Raw genomic sequence first — 23,129 nt, 5'->3', positions numbered from 1 at the left:
TGTTTAATAAGCAACTACTTACTGTAGTGTACAAACCAGGAAGCTCCCATTTACTTTTGTGGTCTAATCACATTCAAGGCAGCATTGCTGCGCTCTGATTAATACTGATGTCCCCAGGGCTGAGATGTAAAAAGAAAAATCAGCTAGAATTCCTACTCCCAAAACTGTTTCCAGAGAAGGTCTGTTGAATAGTGCACATGTGTAATCATAAAGAGCCAGGAAGACGCTAGCTGAAAAGCAGCAACTACAGCTGCCAAAAAGATGAAGGAAGAAAACAAAATTCTGGAAACAGCATGTTGCCAGGGCATTGTAGGGAGATATATTTCAGGTGCAAACCCTTCATCCAACCTTTGTTAAATTTTCATAACCCCTCTGATCTTTTCCTCTGTGACACAAACAATTTTATCCTCCTTGCCTCGATATGAATTATTTCCACATGACATGATGATCAGCTCTTATTCCAGTGGCTTCATATTTTTTTCAATTTCGTTAGATCCTTCTTTTTAACATCCTGCAGTCTTGATCTTGTGCCTGAGATGGTTGCCCAACTTTTCCCATTCCTTTCACTCATTCTAATCTTTCTCCCTCATTCCAATCCTGACATCATCATCATCATCAGACTCTTTGATAAAACAAATATTCTGACTTTTTAACAGAAGGCCATCTACTAAGATGAGGTTTAACACTAAGTATCTGTCATATTCCATTATTGAATTGTAAAACATTAACTTTAACTGAAAGCCAACCAGTTAACATCTGTTATCATCCCCTTCAACCTGACTGAAATTGTTCTCATTATGGACAATTTCCTATTTAGATTTTAGTTCGGTTGTAGTATCTGAAAATTGAAAAACTTAACAGAATTCATTTCCAAGACTAATATTTGATGAAGAGCTTGTTAAGTAATGTATTAGAGAGCTGCCACACCTGTAAAACCACATCTCAGTACTAACCACCACCCAGATTGCCAATAAAATCCAAACGTTAAATGGCCATAGCTTTTGAATCATAGAATCATAGAATCCCTACAGTGTAGAAACAGGCCCTTCAGTTCAACAAGTCCGAAGAGTTACCCACCCAGACCAATTCCCCATCCTATTACACTACATTTACCCCTGACTAATCCACCTAGCCTACACATCCCTGAACACTATGGGCAATTTAGCATGGCCAATTTACCTAACCTGCACATCTTTGGATTATGGGAGGAAACCCGAGCACCAGAGGAAACCCACGCGGACAGAGGGAGAATGTGCAAACTCCACACAGGCATCGCCTGATGCCAGAATCGAATCTGGTCCCTGGTTCTGTGAGACACCAGTGCTAACATGGCATAAAGAAAACAATGTAACCAATAAAACTGAAATGTATTTTTAAAAAAACATAAATACTGTTACAAATGAAGTTGAAACCTTAAAAGTTTCACCAGAGTAAATTCTAGTTAGATGTTCTATTAGATTTTTCTTTAATTCAAACTTAGGATGTGCAATGACGCAGTCACATATATTAACCATCTCCACCTATCTTAAGATGGTGATCAGCTTTATCTTTAAACTTTTTTTTATTGATTGATGGGGTATGGGTGCCATTGTTAAATCAGCATTTATTGCCCATCATTAATTACCCTTGAAAATGTGATGGTGTGCTGCCTTCTTGGTCTGCTGCAGTAATTGCAGTGTAGATGCATCACAGTGCTCTTAGGAATTAGACTCAGCAGTAATGAAGGGAAGGTGGCGATATATGTCCAAATAAGGATGATTTCAATAGGGACTTGTAGGTGATGGTTTCCCTATTTATCTGTTGTCCTTATCCTTCAATATGGTAGAGATCAAAAGTTTGAATGGTGCTGTTGAATGAGCCTTGGTAAGTCATTGTAGTGCGTCTAGTAGATTGTACACTCTACTATAGGTGGTAGATAGGATGCTAATCAATCATCCCAATTCAAAGACATCACCAGAAGCATTCCTGAGGTTCATCATGAACTAAACTATCTTTAGTTGCATCATCAATGACTGTCCCTCTATCATGGTCTACTTTGTCATGTGCTATTGAGCTTCTGGAGTATTTCTTGAGTGCATTTATCAAGGCAAGTGGAGAGCATTCCATCAAATTCTTGACTTGTCGGTGATGGATAGGCATTAGGAATTCAGGAGGTGAGTTACTTCAGAATTCCTAGCCTATGGTCTATTCTTTTAGCCACAGTATTTATATGACTGGTTCAGTTTCTGGTCAATGATAACAATTGGGATTTTAATAGTGGGGAATTTGGCGATGATAAAGCCATTGAAGTTCAAAGAGTAATGATCAGATTCTCTCATGTTGGAGTTTAACATTGACTGTTGCTTGTGTGACACAAGCTTTACATGCTAAAACTCAGTTGAAGTCTGGATGGTTTCTGGGTGTTGTTACATTTGGAAGCCACTGATTTGGTATCTGATGTTGTGAATGGGGATAATGGTCTCGTCATCAGGGAAAATTTTACTTCTACCCTTATTATAGAGGGACAGTCATTGATGATGCAACTGAAAATAGTTGGGTTCATGATGAACTTCAGGAATGCTTATGGTGATGTCTTTGAATTGGGATGATTGACTTCCAACAACCACAACCATCTTCCTTTGTGCTAAATGTGACCACAACCCACAGAGAGATTCCATCCCACCCCCACTCCCATTGACTCCAGTTTGGTTGGGCTCCTTGGTGTCATACACAGTAAAGTGCTACATGATGTCAAGGGCAACTCTAATTCCACTTTATAGAGTTCAGTTCTTGGTTCAGTTTTGGACCAGGGCTCTAATGAGGTCAGGAGCTGGATGATTATCATAGAACCAAAACTTAGCATCTTTAACAGTTTATTCCTTTGCAAATGCTGGATCAGCCCCCAATTATGTTATAACATAGGGATAGAAACTCAGCCCCATTATCACTGGATTTGCAAATTAAACATTCAATGACCATTAAAATTCCCCAATTGTTCCTAATCAGACTTTACAACTAACAGATTTTGGATACAAGGTTTATACCTTTATATTAATAATAAATTGTTAATTTTGTTTAATGTTCAGCAAAACACAAACAAGATAATTCAATTAATACCTACAAACTAAACCCAATCATTTTGGATCACAACCCCCCCTTTCACACAGACAGAAAGAGGGGTAGCACAGTGGCTCAGTGGTTAGTGATCAAACCCGGGTTCAATCCCTTACTCAGATGACTAACTGCCTGAAGTTTGCACATTCTCTTCTTGTCTGCGTGGGTTTCCTCCCACAGTCCAAAAGATGTGCCGGTCAGGGGAATTGCCCATGCTAAATTGCCCATAGCGTTAGGTGCATTAGTCGGGGTAAATGTGGGGAGATCGGTTTGGGTGGGTTACTCTTTGGTGGACTTGTTGGGCCGAAGGGCCTATTTACATACTGTAGGGAATCTAATCTAAATCTGTTATGAGATAAATAAGTAAATAATTGTAATTTGCCAGTTCAATAAGCAGTGTCAGATAATGGATACCAGGTCTTCATTAAATGCTTAGACAACGGGTTGTTCACAAGTCAGTAGAACTATATATCTAAAATTCAAAAATCACTGAGTAATGCCAACCATTTGCATTATTTCTCTCAGACTGGGATTCTTTCCTCAGAATATTTAACAACTTGATAACTTGAAAGAAACTAGAGAGAGGGAGCACAAAACAAAGGAAGCAGTCTCTGGAAGCTTTAAATATCAGACTTTCTCCAGCTAAGTTTGGTCAAAACCAACTCTTATTTTTTTTTCAAATAATGTTGTCTGTGGTTGGATCATTGACACTTGTACTCCCTTGACTGACCATTCAAAATCCTAGCTGCCAGCACTGAGCATAGCAACCAATCAGTGCTGGTTCAACTATAGAGTCCTTAGATAAGTAGCTAAATTGCATTGCTTTCTCGTCCATTTTCCAACAGAAAATAACTGTTTTGCTCTCTTTTAAAACAAGGTGCTGTTCAAAATTAAATTCTTAATTTCAAAGCGCATAGCTCCAACTTAAAAAAAAAACAATAGTGATGGTCTCTACAATAGCATTGTTGATGGCCCTTTCTTTTACTTTGTTGATTGAGAATAGATTGATCCAATAGTAATTGGACAAGTTGAAATTGTCTTGCTTTAAATTTTTTAAAAATCAATCAATTGCACATCTTATGATACATCTCCATGGCAGGTAGACTTGAAAACAAAGCTCCTGGCCAGGAGGTAGGGAAACTACCATTGCACCAAAACACCCCCTTGGTTGACTCTCTTCACGTTGACTGGATATACAGGCAATTTTGAACATGATCGGCTGGATAAGTTAATTTAGGGGAGCAACCAGTTCTGCAGCACAAGTTTTCTGCACTATTTTTGGAATATAGTCAGGACCCATAGCTGTTGCAAGTATCCAGTGCCTTCAGCTGTTCTTGATATCATGTGGAGCAATCTCCTGTATCTTCTTTGAACTGCTACAATCCTGGTACTGCCAGTGCTCTAACAAGATGTTAAAAACTTCCCGAGCTTGTCCTGTGAAGAAGAACTGGAAATATTTATCCCAGTAAAGGTCATGTTTCAATCATCTTGCTATTGTTATCCATCTCCATAGCCAGGATTTATAGAGTTAGGGTTTTGTACAAGTATGGTTGCTACAATGCACATTTTAGATAGAAGATACTGCAATTGTAATGCATCATCGATTTCTTTGGGGGGGCCGGGGGGCAAGTGGTTACAGTTTCTAAAAATTGCTTTGTCCTTCATTATTTTGAACTTCCCAAGCATTTTGTTGCAGGTATCTCCACCCAGAAATGTAGCTAATGGGCGGCTCTGCACCAGAGCAGTCGTGGCTGAATTTAAGGATTACAGATTGGTCAATTAATAGACCCACTCCTGACTTTATGCTGAAGATGATGGTTCTTCAAACAGCTGAAGATAGTTGGATTTGCAGCCAACTCCTGAACTATAATAATTAGCTTCCAACAATTATTCCATCTTTTCCTTGTATCAGTAAAAGACTATCTATTGGAGGCTTTTTTTTCACACCCATTGACCCCATGTTTGCTAAGGCTCCTCAGTGGTATTTTTGTTTGAATACTCCCTGGATGTCAAGAGCAGCTAACACATAAATTAATCAACTGATTACTGTAACCGATGTAATCCCATTCTAATCAGGTTCAATATTTTCCAGCAGCAGTCTCTGGAAAGTGAAAGGAACAATATACTATAACTAAAATAATCAAGAAAACAGAATATGTTTTCAGTGAATCTCTGTAGTATATTAGATTAGATTACTTAGTGTGGAAACAGGCCCTTTGGCCCAACAAGTCCACACCGACCCTCCGAAGCGTACCCACCCAGACCCATTCCCCTACATTTACCCCTTCACCTAACACTACGGGCAATTTAGCATGGCCAATTCACCTAACCTGCACATTTTTGGATTGTGGGAGGAAACCGGAGCACCCGGAGGAAACCCACGCAGAGGCCTGAGGCGGGAATTGAACCCGGGTCTCTGGCGCTGTGAGGCAGCAGTGCTAACCACTATGCCACCCTGCCACCCATCTGCAGAAATGTTCACCCAGAAAGAATCTCAATGCAATTAATATTTAAATACACTCATGAGCTAGCAACATATCTCAAACTGAGGGGCATTTCAGCAGGTAAGGAGAAGTACATTCAAGCACTTGCAAGGAAGTATGTTGCCAAAAATGGCATCAGGTTAGGATACTGACAAGTATTGCTACCTTGTACTAAGTTAATCACAAACCCTTGCTAATTGCCCGGCTGAAATTAGCTGACTTATTCTAGAGTGGACGGTAAACTCAGTTCTTTTGTGTGTGTATGTAGACATTATGCACTGTGCATTGCAATTACCAACTGGAAGTTAAAAAATTAGCAGAAAGCCACAAAACCACAGCTTGATATTCACGCTGCAGTGCAAATTCTCCTGGCAGCTTAACATGAGAACTTAAAGTGAATCTTCAGAGCTGGCTGTTCCAAGAAATTGAGCCTGTCTCCAAATATTCCATGAAAAAGCAACAGCAACTCTTTGAACAACAGCACCTTTTTTTCTAAAGCTTTACTTGTCCCCTTTTGAAACTCAGATAACCACGTTGATAACACAATGTGGTTTGCAGGAAAGCTGCACTACTAAAAAATCTAGCTGAATGTGTTCAGCTCAGGATACCAGCCTCAAACTGGCTTGAACACTTTGATCAAATGATATTTTATCATGTAAAGACATTAAACTGCAGTTCTATATTAAAATCCTGATTAGTAAAAGCACACAGTCATGCCATTATGCAGAACCTTTTACACATTATATCATTTCACACTTTTTAAGAATCAGAATGCTTTGACCTTTTAAACATTGAATATGAAAACAAATCAAGGAAACTGCTTATCTATTAGATGAATCTGCGGCTGTACTTATTTATAAAATAAGAAATGGCTGAAACCCTTGCTTTTCAGTTATTCTCAGTAGAACTATCGAATTTATTGGGGTTTTTAACCAGGTAGCAGGAGGCAGTGTGTGCATGAGGGCTTAAGCCCCCTCACTTGAGTAGTATATGTTGAGATCCAGCTCTCATCTCATTCTCACTTCCTATTTCACCTGAATAGGTTTGCAGACAAGTAGGTAACACCATCTTGGAACTGTTCGATAACACTCTTAAGATATTCAAATTGGTCATTAACTGCTGCTTTAATCAACTATTCTGGCTTCAACTGCAAGCACATTTATGTCATAAAACTGTCAGCAACTTACTAAGGTCACCAGGTGGGTACACACAAGGAATATTATTTTCAGTGAATTCAGCAGGTTTTGGTTGTTGAAATTGAGGAGCTGCAAGCATAGCAAGAGACTACAGCTCTCAGCGCACCACCTCAGAGTACATTTACAACTTAAAACTTCTTTGAAGTAAATTCATCTGTCTTGCACTTCATTCATCTTGATCTGAACTTCCCTGTTGCCAAATTTCACCAGAGCATAGGAGCAGCTTCAACAGGTGTATATTTTATATCTGTTAAGGATCAAAAGCAGCAACAACAACAGTGCCAACAGTAGCAGGAACAATGCCACCAGCAACACCAGTTGGCTTCTCCATGCTGTTCCACAAGGGAGGGACACACATCAGATTTGAAGAAGATAAGATAAGGTCTATAGAGAGAGGATCTACTCCCTTAATTTTGGGCTATAGTACCTCAGCAGGGTTAAAATTTCAAGATGGGTCATTAAAAACTTTCTTCTTCAATCTCTGTAAGGCCTTAAGATCATTAAGTGTAGGTATCCCTAACTAAATATAATATTCAATAGGCCATTTTACCACCTTTATCGACCTGCACGGCCACCTTCAGTGACCCAGATCCCTCTGCATATTAATACTCCTAAGGGTTCTGCCAGTCACTATAATTTCCACCTGTATTTAACCTTCCAAAATGCATCTCCTCACATTTGTCCAGACTAAACTCCATCTGCCATTTTTCTACCCATACCTCCAACTGATCTAAATCCTGCTGTACCCTCCAACAAGCCGCCTCACTACCCGCAATTCCACTAATCTTTGTATTGTCCACAAACTTACTAATTAGACCAGCGATGTTTTCCTCCAGATCATTTATGTAGACCACGAACAGCAGTAATCCCTGTCACAGCCCATTCTGAAAAGCATCCTTGTACCGAAATCTTCTATCTCCTATGACTAAGCCAGTTCTATATCCATCTTGCCAGATCACGCCTGATACATGCGAATTCAACTTTTGTACCAATCTGCCATGAGTGTCCTTGTCAAAGGCTTCACCGAACTTCATGTAGATAACTGCTTTTCCCCCATCAGTCATCTTTGTCACCTCCTTAAAAAAAAACTGTCAAGTTAGTAGGCATGAACTCCCCTGCACAAAGCCATGCTGTCTATTGCTAACAAGTCCATTTGCTTCCAAATGTGTATAGGTCTTGTCCCTGAGTATCTTTTCCAATAATTTCCCTATCATCGACATGAGGCTCACAGGCCTGTAATTTCCTGGATTATCCCTGCTACCGTTCTTAAATAATGTAACAACATTGCTTATTCTTCAGTCCTCTGGGACCCCATCTGTGGCCAAGGAGGATAAAGATTTTTTTTAAATTTGTTTGTGGAATTTCAGTGTCACTGGCTGGCCAGCATTGATAACACATCCCTATTTGCCCTTGAGAAAGTGGTGGTGAGTTGCCTTCTTGAATTGCTGCAGTCCACTTGCTGTGGGTTGAGCCACAATGCTGGTAGGGAGGGAATTCCAGAATTTTGACCCAATGATTGTGAAGGAACAGCAGTATATTTCCAAGTCAGGGTGGTGAGTGGCTTGGAGGGGAACTTGCAAATGGTGGTGTTCGCAAGTACCTGCTGTCCTTGTTCTTCCTTTTGGAAGTGATCATGGGTTTGGAAGCTTCTATCTAAGGATATTTGGTGAATTTCTGCAGCATATCTTGTAGATAGTACACACTGGTGCTACTGAGCGCCGATGGTGGAGGGATTGAATGTTTGTAGATGTGGTGCCAATTAAGCAGGTACCTCTGTCCTGGATGGTGTCAAGCTTCTTGAGTGTTGTAGGAACTGCACCCATCCAGGCAAGGGGGGAATATTCCATCACACTCCTGACTTATGCCTTGCAGATGGTGAATAGACTTTAGGGTGTCAGGAGGTGAGTTACTCGCCGCAGTACCCCTAGTCTCTGACCTGCTCTTGTAGCCACTGTGTTTATGTGGTGAGTCCAGTTGAGTTTCTGGTCAATGGCAACCCCAAGGATATTGACAGTGGGGGATTTAGTGATGGTAATACCATTGATTATCAATGGGCGGTGATTAGAATGTCTCTTATTGGTGATCATCATTGTCTGGCATTTGTGTGTGGCACAAATGTTACTTGCTACTTGTCAGCCCAAGCCTGGATATTGTCCAGATCCTGCAAATTTGAGCATGGACTGCATCAGTATCTGACAAAGCGTGAATGGTGCTGAACATCGGCGAACATCCCCCACTTCTGACCTTAAAGAGAAAAGATCATTGATGAAGCAGCTGAAGATTGTTGGACTTGAAGGACTCGTGCAGAGATGTGCTGGAGCTGAAATGACTGACTCTCCACAACCACAACCATCTTGAATCTAACCAGCGGAGTGCCATTGATTCCAGTTTTGCCAGGGCTCCTTGATGTCATACTCAGTCAAATGCAGCCTTGATGTCAAGGGCTGTCACTCTCACCTCACCTCTGGAATTCAGCTCTTTTCTCCATGTTTGAACCGGCTGTAATATCAGGAACTGAGTGACCCTGGCGAACCCAAACTGGATGTCACTGAGCAGTTTGTTGCTGTGCAGCTGCTGCTTGATAGCACTGTTGGATGACCCCTTCCATCACTTTACTGATGATGGAGAGTGGATTGATTAGGCGGTCATTGGCCGGGTTGGATTAGTCCTGCTTTGTGTACAGAACATACCTAGGCAATTTTCCACATTGTCAGGTAGATGCCAGTACTGGAAAAGCTTGGCGAGGGGAGCGGCAAGTTCTGGAGCACACATCTTCAGTGCTATTGCCAGTATGTTATCAGGGCCCATTGCCTTTGCAGTATCCAATGCCTCTCGCCATTTCTTCATATCACATGGAGTGAATTGAATTGGCTGGAGACTGGTATCTGTGATGCTGGGGACCATTGGAGGAACCCGAGCTGGATCATCCACTTGGCATTTCTAACTGAAGAGTGATGTAAAAGCATCAGCCTTATATTTTGCACTGATGTACTGGGCTCCATCATTGAGGAAGGGGATACTTGTGGAGCCTCCTCATCCAGTTAGTTGTTTAATTGCCCATTACTATTCACAATTGGATGTGGAAGGACTGCAGAGCTTAGATCTGATCCGTTGGTTGTGGAATCAGTTAGCTCTGTCTCTCACTTGCTAGTTATGCCATTTGTCATGCAAGTAGTTCTGTTTGTTAGCTTCACTAGGTTGACACACTTTTAGGCATGCCTTCCTGCACTCTCTATTGAACGTGAGTGTGTGTGCGTGTGTAGTGCAGTGGCATCACCTGTAGTGTGACTTGAACCCAAGGTCCTGGTTGACGCCATGTAAGACTGTTACCGAACTTGACTATCAGCCTCTGCTTGGCCACTTTGTGTTGTTGCCTGTCCCGAAGGAGGATGGTCACCTAAATGTCCGAAGTTGAATGTCCTGGACCGCTGAAGTGTTCTCTGACTGGGAAGGAACACTCCTGTCTGTTGATTGTTATGCAGTGTCCATTCATCCATTGCCGTAGCCTCTGCCCAGTTTTGCCAATGTACCATGCTTCAGGGCATTCTTCCCTGCAGTATGTGAGACAGATGCGTGCACATATACACATACATACATACACACACTCACATGCACTCTCTTACAGACTTATACCCCTTTACACTCGCACTCATACACATAAACACCCCCGCCTCCGTGCATGTGCATGCACACACTTGAGGATGTAACTTTAAAAAAGTTCTGTGATTTTCATATGAAAGAACTGTAACCAATGTGTTCATTCTAAAAGATGAGAGACTGAACAAACAATCCAGGTCTTTTTCAATATACAATTTCAGTTAAATCACACTGTAAACACTTGCTATAAATTCTGTGTCTTATGATCTTATATTCCATAACCAGCTGATGAAGGAGCAGTGCTCCAAAGGCTAGTGCTTCCAAATAAACCCGTTGGACTATGTTAAAAATCACACAACACCAGGTCATAGTCCAACAGATTTAATTGGAAGCACTAGCTTTTGAAGCACTGCTCATTCATCAAGTGGTTGTGGAGCACAGAATTGTAAGACACAGAATTTATAGCAAAAGTTTACAGTATGATGTAACTGAAATTATACATTGAAAAAACCTTGATTGTTTGTTAAGTCTTTCATCTGTTAGAATGACCATGTTGGTTTCACCTCTTTCTTATGTAAATCACAAAACGTTTTTAAAAAGTTACATTCTGAGGTTAACTGTAACAATTTGGTGTCAGCCAGATTAGATGTTGAAGGAGTTAGCCCCCTGTGTTCTGTTGTCTGTGCCATACTGTTTAAACTGATTCTAATCTAAAAAATGAGTTAACAGAGTCTTACATGGATTCAAACAGTTTTGAGCAAAGTAACTCTGCAAGTACAAATTCACCCCACAAACGTATATGAGTATGTGTGTGTGTCTGGGGCGGGATGTTCTGAGTGTCTGAGAGAGTGTATGTGTGTGTGTGTGTGAGAGAGAGTGTAAAGGGGTCTAAGTCTGTGAAAGGATGCATGTGAGTGTGTGTCTGTAGGAGTGTGCGCACATGTGTGGTGTGTCTGGGGTGGGGAGTTGTGAGCATCTGAGAGAGCGTGTATATGTGTGTGAGTGTACAGGGGCTGAAGTCTGTGAGAGGATGCATGTGTGAGTGTAGGAGTGTGTGTATGTGTCTGGGGTGGGAAGTTGTGAGTGTCTGTGAAAGAGTGTATGTGTGAAAGTAAAGGGGTCTAAGTCTGTGAGAGGGTGCATGTGAAAGTGTGGGAGTGTGTGTCTGTAGGAGTGTGTGCGAGTGTCTGTGTGCAGGTCTGTATAGGTGTGGCTGTGTGTATGTGTGCGCACACGCGTACATGTGTAGGAGTATCTGTGTGTGTGTGTAGTGTGACATGAACCCAAGGTCCTGGTTGAGGCCCTCCCTATGAGTACCGAACTTAGCTATCAGCCTCTGCTCGGCCACTTTTCGCTGCTGCCTGTCCCGAAATCCGCCTTGGAGGATGGTCACCCGAAGGTCCGAGGTCAAATGTCCTAGACCACTGAAGTGTTCTCCAACTGGGAGAGAACACTCCTGTCTGTTGATTGTTGTGCGGTACCCATTTATCCATTGCCGTAGCCTCTGCTTGGTTTCGCCAATGTATCATGCCTCAGGGAATCCTTGTCTGCAGCATATGAGATAGACAATGTTGGCTGAGTTGCATGTGTACCTGCCACGTACATATGGGAGGTGTCCTCACGCGTAATGGTGGTATCCATGTCCAAATTCCAACACATCTTGCAGCACCTACCGTGACACCGATGTATGGAGTTGTCCTGAAAGCCGGGCAGTTTGCTACGAATAATTATCTTTTTGAGGTTTGGTGGTTGTTTAAAGGTGAGCAGTGGAGGTGTGGGGAAGGTCTTGGTGAGGTGCTTATCCTCATTGATAATATGTTGCAGGTCACAAAGAACATGGTGTAGTTTTTCAGCTCCTGGGAAGTACAGGACAACAAAGGGTACCCTGTTGGTTGCAGCATGTGTCTGTCTCTTGAGGAGGTCATTATGGTTCCTTGCTGTGACACATGGGAACTGGCGGTTGATGAGTTGAGCCCCCATTCTTATGAGGGCATCCCTGAGTATTTCCAGGTACCTGTCACGTTCCTCCTCATCTGAACAGATCTGGTGTACGCATGGGGCTTGTCCATAGGGGATGGCTGTTTTAATATATTTTGGGTGGGAGCTGGAGAGGTGTAGCATTGTGAGGTTGTCTGTGAGTTTGCGGTAGAGTGTGGTGCTGAGGTGTCCATCCTTGATGGAGATGCAAAACTCTAGTGCCACACACCCTACACTATTCAATATTACACACAATAAAGATTGTTAGATGAACTTGATCGGTAACTATAACGTTCTGTGTCTTCTAGTAGGAGTTGTAAGAGGTAACATCTAAAAGGACAATTGCAAGCTACAATATTATATATACAGTACAAGTACACTATGTCACAGGTCTGGAATATTCCACTAAATGCCATTTTAGAGATGGCATTCAAATCAACAACAAAAAATTCTCTGAAGATGAATGCAATAAAGCTTCTGCCAAATCATGAAGAGCATAAAGTCTTGAATTTGGTGGAAGCTAGATGAGGGGTATCTTACTCCATGCACCATGCATTATTTTCCGGCTCTCAGAATATACACAAAAGAACTAAGGTGAAAATGCAACCAGTACTGGTGTGACAAGAACAAATACATGGTCATAGGGTCATACAGAACAGAAACAGACCCTTCAGTCCAACCAGTCCATGCCAAACATAATCCCAAACTCAAGTCTCACCTGCCTGCTCCTGACCCATATCCCTCCAAACCCTTCCTATTCACGTACATATCCAAGTGTGTTTTAAACATTGAATTGATGGATGAGGGCAGAGTTGCATCGGGAAGTTTATTCCACACACCAACCACCTTCTGTGTAAAACACAAAAAATGCCACTCGCAATTTTTAAAAAGTCTCTTTCCTCTCACCCCTACTCTTGAAATCCCCCATTTTAGTTAAAAGACACCTACCATTAACCTCATCTCTACTCCTCATGATTTTATAAATCTTTACAAGGTCACTCCTCAACCTCCTAGTTGCAGTGAAAAAAGGCCCAGCCTATCCGGCCTTTCTTCATAACTCAAATCTTCCATACTCAGCAACATTCTGGTAAATCTCTTCTGAACACGTTCTAGTTTAATAATATCCTTTCTATAACAAGGAGACCAGAATTGGACTCAGTATTCCAGAAGATGCTTGACCAATGTCCTATGCAACCTCAACATAACTTCCCAACTCTTGTACTCCTAGGACTGAGCAATGCAGCTAAACATATTAAATGCCTTTTTAACTATCCTGTCTATATGTGTCACAAAATTCAAAGAATTATGTCCCTGTTCTGCAATAGTACCAATAGAGAAAAGGGATGAAAATTGAGTCAATGTTTAAATGTGTTTAATAGCACAGCACTTTCAGCTCACTGTAAAACTTATATAATATTATAGTTCATCACATAATACACAAAAACTCCTCAGTATCCCAGGTTCATGTTACTATTCCAGTTTCTGTAGTTGGCTTGTGCCACTGAATGATAGCATCGTAAGTTTAAATGGTAACTAATTCAACAGTTTTTTTTGTTATGTTAGCTACAACGATGCTTGCTGAGTAAAACCCTTTACAAAAGAAATTAAAGCATTAAAGTACCAGCCATGGAGCCACTGGTCTTTGTAAAGAGACTTCACACATTTCAAAGTAGTTTTTCCGATGATTGACACAATATTATATTACAGTAACCACACCCATTCTTTATCAGTGAATACTCTATTTAAAATATTCAAAATCAATAATTTATGTGGTTAATAGTATGATCAGTCCTAGGGTTATATAAGCAACTACAAATAAAGAAAAATCATTAGGTTAATAAATGTGTCAAGCTCAAAACTCCAAGTTCTTTCAGAGCTTTCAGTTCTGTTGAAGGTCATTAACCTAAAATGATGATTCAATTTCTCCCTCTACAGATGTTACCTTCCAAGAGCATTTCCAGCATTTTCTGTTTTAGTTACAATAACGTTTCTGTTCCAACTTCAGCTCCTGCCTGCACTCAGATATAAGCCTTGGGCAATAGTTGCTTCCTGGTTCCTAAAGGCACATGCAAAGAATGACTATTTGGTTGAAGTTGTAGAATAACATCAGTAAGGGAGTAGGCTGTTTGGTCCTTCGAGCCTGCTCCAGCATTCTATAGGATCGTAGCTGATCTGGCATCCTGTGTTCACTTTTCTACATTTCCCCCCATAACCTTGGATTCCCATATTGATCAAGAATCTGTCCATACTGAAGTATACACAAAGATTCTGCTTGTACAGGTGTCTGTGGCAAGGAGTTCCAAAGACTTTCAACCCTTAGTGAATAAACTCCTCATTTCACCTCTTTCTTCTGAGACTTTGTCCTTCTGCTAGACTCTCCCATGAGGGGAAACACATCTCAGCATTCACCCTGTCAAGTTTCTTAAGAATCCCATATGTTTCAAGGAGATCTCCTTTCATTCTGCTAAAACTCCAGTTGAGTCCCAACCTGTTTAGCCTTTGTTCAGAAGACAAACTCTCCTTATCACAAACCTTCTCTAAACTGCCTCCAATGAAGTATCTTACTTTCAAATAAGGGGACCAAAACTGCTCACAATACTCCAGATGTGGTCTCACTAGTACCTTGTAAAGTTGCAATAAGACTTCCATACTCTTAAATTCCAACCTCCTTGAAATTAGGACCAAAATCCTTGATTTAAATACTGTTCTTCTGTTTTCCTTTCAAAATGAACTTCATGTTTTCACGTCTGCAATTTATTAGCTTATTTCAAAACCGTTTTCACAAAGCTGCACTCCACCACCCCCCCCCCCCCCCCCCCACCCCAAAACCAATATTTATACATGCACAGTTTCCAGCATAGATTATTGACTAGTCATTAAAATCTCTGGTTAAGAGGGCATAATAAAGGGACACAATTTTTAATGCTTCACTGCTGCCCTGGCAGAGATCAGCTATCATAGCACAGATCAAGGATTGAGCCTGTTTACTTTCTTTCTCTTGAGAGATTCAAGGTCCTAGACAGAAGTTTTAATACAAGATTTGTACCCAATATTTCAATGCTCAATGTCACAAAAATATTTAAAGTACTAATGGGTTATATCTGATTAGTTCTCAAAGTTTTATAATAACCAATGCCTGTTATGACTTTAGTCTCATTAAAAAAGGCATTTTTTGTGACATCAGCAGATACCCATGCAACTAGAGCTGACAGTCCTGTCCATCACATTATTCACGGTCTCTTACTGGCCCTACCTCAGATGTTTTCAGATGTTTGCATAAACCTTTCCTGATATGGGAGGTCCTTTCCCAAAATCATCTACACTGCATAGATGAGATAAATAAAAGCATTCTTGGGTATATTATAAGAGTTTGAGGTAACTGTTGAACTTAATATTCATGGTTCAACATATGAGGAAACAGGTGTTGCCCAGAGCTCAATCTTTAAACAGAAAAAAAAAAGAGATGAGCATGTGAAGATTGGATTTTGAAGGAATTGAGCAGAATAGTTAAATAACAATCAGACTGTAATAGATTTAACATGTTTTTATGTTGGGTCATGTGGTCTCCAGATGTTCCAATTTAGTCTGATTTGAATCAAGCAAGTTTTAACAAAGCTGAACTCAGTCAAGGACGCAACAAAAAGCTAGCAGCAGCAGTAATAATCTTCAAAAAAAAACTTGGGTGGTGTGGTTACTAATGACAAAATATAATGTACCATATAAATATCTGCCATTGATCAGAAACTCTTTTCTTCATCTATTTGCTATATATGTAATACTTGACAGGGGCTTTCCTTTTGAAGTGTGAAGGCAATTACATCTTTATTTACTACTATATTTCTCCCCTTGTTTTCATATAACTACAGCCACCATTGACTTAGTCCCAAGACTCCACCAAGACCTCTAAACTCACTGTGCTTCCTGATTTTGTTTTCCCTTCCATTTTGAGCAACTGTCGTGAGTCAGATCAGAAACTCACTGACATCACACCTTCTGCACATTCTCAATGTGGCATTTATCAATAAGATCAGAAATACACAGAAGTATAAATACTCTCATTCTAAAGCATCATAGAGATTAGTAAAATTATAGTTGCACACAAGCATTTCAGCATTTGTAGGTTATATTGTTGTCTGAACCACATGCTATTACTCAGTTAAACTAATATTATTGACTGAGCATAACTATTGTGAAGATAGCTGTAACATTTTAAGTATTACTCTACGGAATTGTCAACTTGTAATATTTTTGATATCTAGACAGGATGATAGTTAGAACAGTCTAAATGTTTTTCTAACAATCTGGCTTATGTGGATAGGTGAAACGTAGGGGAAAACATCAGTTGTAAGCTTGACTTTCATCAAGGATGGCTTTTATTCAATATACTTAGCAGTGGTATTGAGAGACTAGTAGATAAGGTACAATATACTCTTAAATAGAGAGAGCAGCATTTGATTCAACTTTAACTTACAGCTCGACAGGCTAGTCTTTATCAGTCTTGAGGGATCATAGAGCAGTCTTTGTGCTTTCTCTCTCCCTGTCTGATTCAATATGGAGCAATCAGCAATACACAAAGGTTCCAGAATGACAGAACTAATGCTGTTTATAAACCAAAAGAATAAGTGGAAATATAAATGGAAAACGCTGGATATACTCAGCAGGTTAGGCAGCATCTATGGAGAGAGAAACTAAATTAACATTTTAGGTTCATTAGTGATAGTCAGTTTTTTTAAAAAAAAATTCCTAACAATTAAATCAAGGTAACAGTTTTACTCCACTCATAAGCAAATTGTCTTTGCTACTTGAAAGAGATATTTTGAATCAAAACTTTCAAATAAAGTATATGCACATACATTGGAAAAGTAAGTTCAAAGGAATGAAAGGCATAAAAAGTCTGCTATTGATGTGCAACAAGCTGTAATTTTAACTGGCAAGCTGTTGCATCTGGTGCCTGGACAGACAGCTGCTCATGTCACATTAGCAGTGTGTCTTGGACAGCAGATTTTTGTGTTGTAAATCATAGTCGAGTTGGCAGTATTATACATTGGAATACTTTGATCTAGTATCCATATTCAACAAGGAATGTCAATGCCAAGGGATTTTATTTTCCCAGACCACAGTTATGTCTTCAGAAAATAAGCTGCATATTTAGCCATCATTTCTCAACTGCCAAATTTAAAGAACTGTGCTGAAATTCATTAGAGAAAATAAATCATATATTTCATTTGTAATACTTGCATGAACTTCTAATGAATAGTGAGTTTAATTTCACTGCGTGTTTATCAGCAGAAAACACAAAATACATAGCACAAAGTATTGCATGCACATTGGCCAGTGAAATAAGACAACTGCTAGAATGACTGAAAAACAATTATTTTGACATAACAATTAATACCTGACTTGCATTTTATCATGGAGGCAAAAGTGTAAACCTTTCCTTTGCATTTGTATAGGCTCAGGAAAACAAAATGTAATTATAACAAATAAGTCAGCAGCTTCCATCCTACTAATATGACAAGATCAGTAAATCCAGGACATTATAATAGTATTACAATAAAACATAAGTAGCACTTGATCTGGAGTAAATACAACACTTTCCTTCATTACAATTCCAGAATCGTTTAAAAATCACATGCCCTAAGTTTTATTTAATCCAATCTCCATGAAGAAATGTTTCCCAACAGTTACAAAATTATGAGGAATTTAGAGAGAGAATATTGATTCAAACTATTCCAACATTCAGGAAAGTCACTGCTAATCTGATACTTGCACTGTGCTGTGTACCCCGACTCCTTTGTGGATCAAAAATCTAACTCAGTGCCAAACATATTGAATGCTTCAGTTTCCACAGCTTTCTAGGGAACCTGTATATACAAATGATAAATTCTAATATCTGTATGCAAATGTTTATGTATGTATGGTATGACCAATATACAGACCATCAAATTATTTTATGAATAAAGTATATTTTTGAAATAAAAAAAACACAGAATTCCAAAGACTAACAACCCTCTGAGATAAGGAATTCATCTTCCAGCTGAAGGAGTTGACTCCGACTGAGTGTTGCAGAGTGGCACATTCCAAGGTCCAGGACTACGTGTTGAGGGAATGTGCTGAAGCAGTGGGGAATTGATGTGAATACTTGGTGTCCAGTGTACATTTTGGTTTCCTTTTAAGGAAGAAGGGGAAAGACCACTGTGTAACATCTGCCTGCCTAAGAAGAACAGGGGGCCCATGCAGTCTTTTGGGTTCTGCTGACGCCTCAGCTAAATATATGGACATATGATTGATAAACGTACAGACCTGTATATACAAATGATAAATTCTGATCTCTGTATGCAAATGTTCACGTATATACGGCATGTCCAACTGTACAGACCATCAAATTATTTTATGAATAAAATATATTTTTGAAATAAAAAAAACAGAATTCCAAAGACTAACAACCCTCTGAGATAAGGAATTCATTGTCATCCCAATAAATAGGACAGCCCTCAATTTGAAACTGTGCCTAATTCTAGATTCCCCTATGAAGGAGACCATCTTCTCAGCATTGACTCTTATCAAGTCACTTCAAAATCTCTTAGTGTTTCAATGAGATCACCTGTCATTCTTCTAAATGCCAAGGAGTATAGAGCTGACTTGCTCAACTTTTCCTGAAAGTCTCTGTAAAGTTTCTCTGGCCTGAAATTTTACTGAAACACTTTCTTCCCGGGAATCAGTAATTCCCTCTGAATGATTTCCAATGCATCTATATTCTTCCTTAAAAGGAAACCAAAATGCACACTGGACACCAAGTATTCGCATCAATTCCTTGTACAGCTGTTGCAAAATTTTCCTGATTTTATATTTCATTCATATTGCAATAAAAGGTCCATATTCCATTTCATTATTACTTGGTGTACCTGCATGCTAACATTTCGTGACTTATGTACAAAGACACCCAGATCCTTCTGTATTGCAGCATTCTGCAGTCATTCTCCATTTAAATAATATCCAACTTTTCTGCACACATCTCTAGGTAAAATGGATAATTTCACATTTAATATTCCATCTGCCAAATTTTGTGCACACTCACTCAGCTATTCTCCTTTGCACATTCCCTATATTTTACTCTTTGTTCCTCTACCAATCTTTCTATCATCAGTAAATTTGGCTTCAATACAATAGTCCCTTCATCTAAGTTATTAATATAGATCGTAAATAGTTGCAGTCCCAGCACTGATGCCTTTGGCACTCTACTCAGTATGGTTTGCCAACCTGAATATGATCCATTTATCCTGATTCTCCATTTCCTGCTGGTTAGTAAATCCTCTATCCATGCTAATATATCACCCTTGATACCATGAGATCTTCTCTTGTGCACTTATATTATTATATTTCCCTCCATCTCTAGGAGGTCACAAGAAATTGTATTAAAAATTTACTTTGTTTACCCAGTAACAAAAAGTATTAGTTGCCAGTATAGTTGAGATAAAAGATACTTGGGACACTATGTAAGTGAATGATGTCACAAAAAAGAATTGTATATATTTTCTCTAAAAAGAAATAATCAAAAAGTAAGCTGTGAAGCTATGATATATCATAATAGTAAATATTTTGAATTTGACAGTAGATTTTGTAATCATTTTTCTACACAATAGGACAGAAAGTTGCATTGAATGCTCATGATTTCCAGGTATGTGTTAAATTCTAAAAAAAAGGGAAAAATTACTAAGGGAATTTGTTTGTCTTTGAGACTGAATAAATGGCTTTAAAAACATTTTGATGTCACGAATACCTTTGGTTTCCATTTGTCTCAGAAAAAATAACATTTACAGGTACTCCAAAGGACACCTAAAATCAGTTTTTTTTTAAAATAGATGATATAGGCCAAATGGCTTGTGAGACTATTTCAGAGGGCAGTTGAGACTTAACCATTTTGTTGTGGGTCTGCACTCACAATCAGGCCAGGCCAGGCCAGGTGAGAGTAGTAGATTTCCTTCCCTGAAGGACATCAGTAGGCAAGATGGGTTTTTCCAACAATCTAGCAGTGGTTTCACTGTCATGAATAGATTCTCAATTCGAGATTTTAAAAAATTGAATTCAACTTCCACCATATGCCATAGCAGGATTTGAACCCTAGACCTCTGAACATTAGCTAAATTCTAGATTAACAGTCTAGTAATTGGCCATCACCTTTCCCCAATAACACCTTGAATTCCAGGTGGAGGTTTGCTTGCTGAGCTGGAAGGTTCATTTCCAGATGCTTCGTCACCCTACGAGGTAACATCTTCAGTGGGCCGCCGAGCAAAGCACTACTCATAATTCCTGCCTTCTATTTATATGTTTGGGATTCTTTGGATTTGTGATGTCATTTCCTGTGGTGATGTCATCTCCTGTTCTTCTTCTCAGGGGTGGTAAATGGGGTCTAACTCGATGTGTTTGTTTATAGAGTTCCAGTTGGAATGCCATGCTTCTAGGAATTCTTGTGCATGTCTCTGTTTGGCTTGTCCTAGGATGAATGTGTTGTCCCAGTTGAAGTGGTGTCCTTCCTTATCTGTATGTAAGGATACTACTGAGAGAGGGTCATGTCATTTTGTGGCTAGTTGATGTTCATGTATCCTGGTGGCTAGTTTTCTACCTGTTTGTCCAATGTAGTGTTTGTTACAGTTCTTTCACGGCATTTTGTAAATGACATTAATTTTCCTTGTTGTCTGTATAGGGTCTTTCAAGTTTATTAGCTGCTGTTTTAGTGTGTTGGTGGGTTTGTGGGCTACCATGATGCCAAGGGGTCTGAGTAGTCTGGCAGTCATTTCCGAGATGTCTTTGATGTAGGGGAGAATGGCTAGGGTTTCTGGATGTGTTTTGTCTGCTTGTTGGGTTTGTTGCTGAGAATCGAGGGACTGTGTTCATTGGGTATCCATTCTTTTTGAATACACCAGTATAGGTGATTTTCCTCTGCTCTGCATAGTTCCTCTGTGCTGCAGTGTGTGTTGGCTCATTGAAATAATGGCCTGATGCAGCTTCGTTTGTGGGTGTTGGGATGATTGCTTCTGTAGTTCAATATTTGGTCTGTATGTGTTGTATTCCTGTAGACACTGGTTTGAAGTTTCCCATTGGCTGTTCGAACTACTGTAACATCTGGGAATGGCAGTTTGTTGTTGTTTTCCTCTTCTTTAGTGAATTTTATGCCAATTGGTGAGCTTGAAGGTTCCCTCTAATTTGTTTCGTTTAGTGATGACAAAAGGTGTCATCCACTCAGCGGACCCAAAGTTTGGGTTGGATGGTTGGCAGAGCTGTTTGTTCAAGTCTCTGCATTACTGCCTCTGCTAAGAACCCTGATATTGGAGATTGCATGAGTGTTCCATTAGTTTGTCTGTAGGTTTTGTTGTTGAAGGTGAAGTGTGTGGTAAGGCAATGGTCCACTAGCTTGACGATAAGGTCCTTGCTGATGAAGTTAGTAGTGTTTGGTGTATCTGTCTTTGGATCTTCTAATAGTGTAGTCAGTGTTTCCTTGGCCAGGTTAATGTTGATTGATGTAAACAATATATCAATAATACCCTTACTGGCATAAAATTCACTAAAGAAGAGGAAAACAACAATAAACTGCCATTTCTAGATGTCACAGTAGTTTGAACAGCCAATGGGGAAGTTCAAACCAGCACCTACAGGAAAACAACACATATGGACCAAATATTGAACTACAGAAGCAATCATCCCAACACCCACAAACGAAGCTGCATCAGAACATTATTTCAACGAGCTAACACACACTGCAGCACAGAGGAACTATACAGAGGAGAAGAAAATGACCTATACAGTGTATTCAAAAAGAATAGGTACCCAATGAATGCAGTCCAATGATTTCTCAGCAACAAACCCAAACGAGCAGACAAAACACATCCAGAAACCCTAGCCACTTCTACCCTACATCAAAGACATCTCGGAAATGACTGCCAGACTACTCAGACCCCTTGGCATCATGGTAGCCCACAAACCCACCAACACACTAAAACAGCAGCTAATGAACTTGAAAGACCCTATACAGACAAGCAAAACTAATGTCATTTACAAAATACCGTGCAAGAACTGTAACAAAAACCACATTGGACAAACAGGTAGAAAACTAGCCACTAGGATACATGAACATCAACTAGCCACAAAAATACATGACTCTCTCTCACTAGTATCATTACATACAGGTAAGGAAGGACACCACTTCAACTGGGACAACACATCCATCCTAGGACAAGCCAAACAGGGACAAGCACGAGAATTCCTAGAAACATGGCATTTCAACCGGAACTCTTAAACCCCATCTACCACCCCTGAGAAAAAGAACAGGAAATGACATCACAAACCCAAAGAAATCCAAACATATAAATAGAAAGCAGGAATTATGAGCAGTGCTTTGCTCGGAGGCCCACTGACAAAACTTCTGGAAATGAACCTTGCAGTTCAGCGAGCAAACCTACATCCAGAACCTCAACCTGAGCTACAAATCTTCTCAAAATCTTGAATTGCTTTTGATTATTATCCAAATACAAGTTTAGATTCCCTACAGTGTGGAAACAGGCCCATCGGCCCAACAAGTCCGCACTGACCCTCCGAAGGGCAACCCATCCAGACCCATTTCCCTGTGACTAATGCACTTAACGCTTTGGGTAATTTAGCATAGCCAATTCACCTAACCTGCACATCTTTGGACTGTGGGAGGAAACCAGAGCAGACAAAGGGAGAACGTGCAAACTCCACACAGATAGAGACTGTGGCCTGAGACTGGAATTGAATCCGGGTCCCT

Source organism: Chiloscyllium punctatum, chromosome 7, assembly GCF_047496795.1.
Source record: "Chiloscyllium punctatum isolate Juve2018m chromosome 7, sChiPun1.3, whole genome shotgun sequence".
Lineage (NCBI taxonomy): Eukaryota > Metazoa > Chordata > Chondrichthyes > Orectolobiformes > Hemiscylliidae > Chiloscyllium > Chiloscyllium punctatum.
This window is presented reverse-complemented; position numbering follows the sequence as displayed.